A 4,923-nucleotide genomic window follows, 5' to 3' on the forward strand; every position below is an offset into this window, starting at 1 on the left:
ATTCCACACAGATAAAATAGGACACAAGATCTGATAAGCAGGATACACTCAAATGACAGCTTAAAAATAATGCAGTTTCCACTTTATGTGTTCAAAGCAGTTAATTTTGTTTTTCGGTTTTTAACGGTTTTACGGCGCTTGCAACACATTTAGGTTATATCAGTGCCAGTAAAAAGGAAGAAAATGGGATAGTAAAAAGTTCTAGAATTACAATTAAAGCACCCAAGAAAAAGTAAGACATAGGGGAACTGGGAACAAATAGGGATCAGATGTAGATTCCAAGAGCATACCACCAATGCACCTAGTTTGAGATCACCTATAAGTCTCATCCAGACACAAGCACAAAATCCAACAAAGAATACACTCAAATGCTTGCATAATACATTAAAAATAACAAACAAAATAACACATAACAGAGAGATGATTTACAAGGAAAAAAATATCATTTCTCAAAACAAAAACTATGCATTTGACTGTTTCCCTCCCACCTAGGACTCCGGCCAGGGCCAGGACAAAACCAAGTAATCTCATGCAGAGCTGCCAATCCCATCTGATGAGAATGTGTACAATGGGACCTCAAAATGGGGGAGATTTAATAAAAATGGGTACAATCCTGAAATCGACGGAAACTAACTATATTGTGAAAGTAAGAGGAAGGTATACTTACATAAAGACACACCGCACAAGCTCAATTGCAGCAACAATGATTTTCCAAAGACTATAATCCAATCCTTTCAGAATTCTACCTCCCAGCATGAAGATCATAATTGGTCAAAAAATATATGGTCACCAAGGTTTCTCCTCAAAAGGCTAGTAATAATATGAATTACAACTAAAGAAAACTGAAGTGACTCTGTACACTGAAAATGGGTACAATCTTGGGGAAAATGCGTACAAGCGTACAATCGCCGAAAATGCGTACAATTCCATATTTTTTGCAGTAGGTTGGCAGCTCTGCTCATGCCAAGACAAAGACAGAAAGCATGTTGGAAAACAGAAATAAGGGGATAGAAGACACAGTAAGTACCTCCCTGCCCGCTATGGGAGGTCAGGATCTCCACCCAGAGTGGCAAAATAAGAACATACAAATACTGAATAGGTAGAAAAGTAGGCCCCATGGAGCAGGAGCTTATTCCATTCTCTATAGCATCAAATGGACTATAGCAATTGCTTGCTATCCTTTTGACTGAACGCTAGTCTAGTGCAAAGTACTTTCAAGTACTTACAAAATAAGAACAAAGTGCACAGGTAGAAAAGTAGCCCTTCAGAGCCAATAGGTCCAATAGGAGCTTATCCCATGTTTGTTTTTAAGAGTTTTATGGCGCTTGCAACACATTTAGGTCATATCTGCGTCAGTAAAAAGGATGATAATGGTATGGTAAAAATATTCTAGATGTACCAATAAAAGGACTTGAGGAAAAAGTAAGAAAAAGGGGAAATGGTTCAAATAGGGAACAGATGTAGATTCCAAGAGCACACTATAAGTGTACTTAGTTTGAGATTACCTAAATGTTTCACCCAGACAAAAGCACAGGTCCCCACTAAGAGGAATAGACTCAAATGTTAACAAATCATATGTTAAAAATAAAAAAAAATAACAGAGATGATTTACAAGGAAAAGAATAGCATCTCCCAAAGCTATAACTATACATTCAACTGTTTCCCTCACAGCCAAAGACTCCGGCCAGAGTCAGGAAAAAACTTAGTAATCCCATTCCATGATAAAGACAGAAAGCAATTGGAAAACAGATACAGGAGGTAAGAAGGCACAGCAAGTACCTCCTTGCCCACTATGGGAGGTTGGGAACCCCACCCAGAGAGCTTATCCCAGTTTCTATAGCATCAAACGGACAATAGCAATTGCTTGCTATTCTTTTGACCAGACTCTAATCTTGCGCAAAATACTTTCTCTAAGCCCCCTTCCCCTTGGAACAAACATTACAACAAGTGGGTAGTTTGAGAAGGCCAAGATTGAATAAATCTTTAATCAATAAAATGAGCTATACTACCGTGTTATGGAAAAACACATATTTAGAAATTTGGCCAGAAAACTCATCCTTCAAATATCGATGAAATCCCAGGTTTGAAAGTTTTTGCTAAGACGAGGGTCATTTAAATCGATCAATATTTGAAGGACGAGTTTTCTGACCAAATTTCTAAATATGTGTTTTTCCAGAGCATGACAGTATAACTCATTTTAAATTATTGGTAAAATATTATATGTACATAAAAAATAACATGACTATATTTTACATTTTGAATGTATAAATTTGCTTGTCTTTAAGATAAAAAAGGAAATTTCCAAATGGATATTGTGGAGATAAATTAAAACAATTCGTATATTATGTAATATCATGGTTAAGTGTCTCATTGATTACAGCTTATCTTAAATACTCATCGAACAACAACAAAAAATTCATTATCAATAGAAATGATTACGACAGCTTCAAAAACTACACACGGAATATTTTCGGCTCTAAACATCACATTAAATTGAGTGTGAACTATTAACTCACTCAATCCTGGAGAGTTTTGCTACTTTTCAAAACTGGAAAAAAAAAGTATTAAAAATGAGCATGTATATAGATAGTTTTATTCAACTACCATTAACATATAAAAACTAAAAAAAAATTAGCTTTCATACAACGCCTATAATTTGTCTCAGAAAAATTGTAATAAATACGCATGGAGTAAAAGTAATCCCGGGTATACTACGGATATAGTCGGTGTTAGTGTTAGGGTTGAGTGAGTTAATAATTAAACTGTTTTTGTCTTCGACTGAAGAAGGGTTTTGAAGCTGGGATGTTCAGTGTTTGGTATTTTGTTCTTTTTTGAAACTGTTAAATTCCTTTTTATACAATACTTTTTAGTTACAGGTCATAGGTTCTAGCAGCTTAGTATCCACTTTTCATCATTTGTCTCTGATTTTTGGGGGGGGTTTAATGGCACTTGCAACACTATTACATAGTGGCCACCTTTATAAAGAGCTAAAATTGGACACCCTACACTGCGCTTTTGTCAAGACACAAAATGGCAGGATGCTTGGACTATTATAATAACCTATAATTTAGAATCAGAGCCATACACTCAATTTGTCGATTCCTTGGTTTCAATTAGTCAATATAAACATGTTTTGTTTTTAAGGGTTTTACGGTGCTTGCAACACATTAAGGTCATATTACCACCAGTAAAAAGGAAGAAAATGGGATAGTAATAAGTTCTAGAATTACAATTAAAGTAGCCAAGAAAAAGCAAGATAAGGGAATTGGTTCAAATAGGAAACAGATGAAGATTTCAAAAGCAAACTATCAGTGTACTTAGTTTGAGATCACCTAAAAGTCTCATCCAGACACAAGCACAGCTCCCCACCAAGAGGGATACACTCAAGTGTTTACCAATCATATATATGTAAACAACACATAATACACAAAACCAAGAAATCTCATTCCAAGACAAAGACAGAAAGCAAGTTGGAAAACAGATGTAGGGGGATAGAAGACACAGTAAGTGCCTCCCTGCCCCCTATGGGAGGTCAGGAACTTCACCCAGCAAAATAATCATAATCCTGGGACATGATGCCAGTGCATTCCATAGATAAAAGCACAGAAGAAATAAGAAGACAAAAGGGAGTGCAGTAAATAGGGACCAAGAATTCCACCTTGCAATCCAGTGATGTACAAATGTTGACATGACCTAAAAGTCCCATCCAACACATGCAAAGGATCTCGCTGTGAAGGATACACTCACATGTTAGAGTACAATACAAGCTAATAATTATATAAAAAACTTAACAGCAACAGAGAGATGATGTACAAGGAAAATGAATATAATATCTTATAAAAGGCAAAATACATTTGACTGTCTCACTCCCGGCTAAGGATACTTGCCAGGACCAAGAAAAAAAAACCCTGAGTAATCTCAATCAAGAACAAAGACAAAAAGCAACATGGAAAAGGATACACAATACAGGGGATAGAATACACAGCTAGTGACCTCCTGCTCACCACGGGAGGTCAGAAGACCCCATCCAGGCCCTATTTCTTTCTCAAACAATGTTCAGTTAAAAAAAAAAAATTATCTTAAGTAATGCATTTTTCTGGTTGACCAATACAACTATTAGTGCTTAGTAATGAGAATAAATTGTGCAATGACCTATCAGTGTGATAAAAATTGCTTGAATAAAAACCAAGTGATTTCAAACCACATATGAACTTAAGAATTCAAATTGCATTTATGAAAACCTGAGAATAATGTGTTTACGAAAACAAACAAAAAGTAAATTACGAAAGGAGAAACACGAAAATTGTTTTTTATTTTTTATTAAATCCTGTATCTAAAAACTCTTAATCAAAACAATATTTCCTTTGTGAATTGACATTATTTTACAATACACACACATATATATATATATATATATATATATATAAATATATATACAAACTTAGACAACAATTGTCTTTGAACTAATAGTCTTTGTCAGAGAAAAAAACCCGCAAGATTTTCGAACCGAGATGGTATCTTGTATTCTAAGCAACAATTACTCATCCAGACATAATCACAGGATCTCACTAAGAGGAATAACTAAAATATTTACAAACCATTTTATATTCAAAACAAAAAATATAACAATACATAACAATAGGGAGATGATTTACAAGGAAAAAATAACACCTCCCACAGCTATAACTATACATTTGGCTGTTTCCCTCTAAGCCAAGGCCAGGAGAGAACCAAGTGATACCATTCCAAGACAACGACAGAAAGCAAGTAGGAAAACAGATATAGGGGGATAGAAGACACAGAAAGTGCCTCCCTGCCCACAATAGGAGGACAAAAGACCCAATCCAGAAGCATGAGCTAAGGATGGTTGATGAATCAGATTGTTACTAGATACCGGAAATAATTTCTTGACATTTCTCTTCA

The sequence above is a fragment of the Berghia stephanieae genome, chromosome 5, assembly GCF_034508935.2.
Source record: "Berghia stephanieae isolate SIO BIC M18660-M18661 chromosome 5, UCSD_Bste_1.3, whole genome shotgun sequence".
In the NCBI taxonomy this organism is placed as follows: Eukaryota; Metazoa; Mollusca; class Gastropoda; order Nudibranchia; family Aeolidiidae; genus Berghia; species Berghia stephanieae.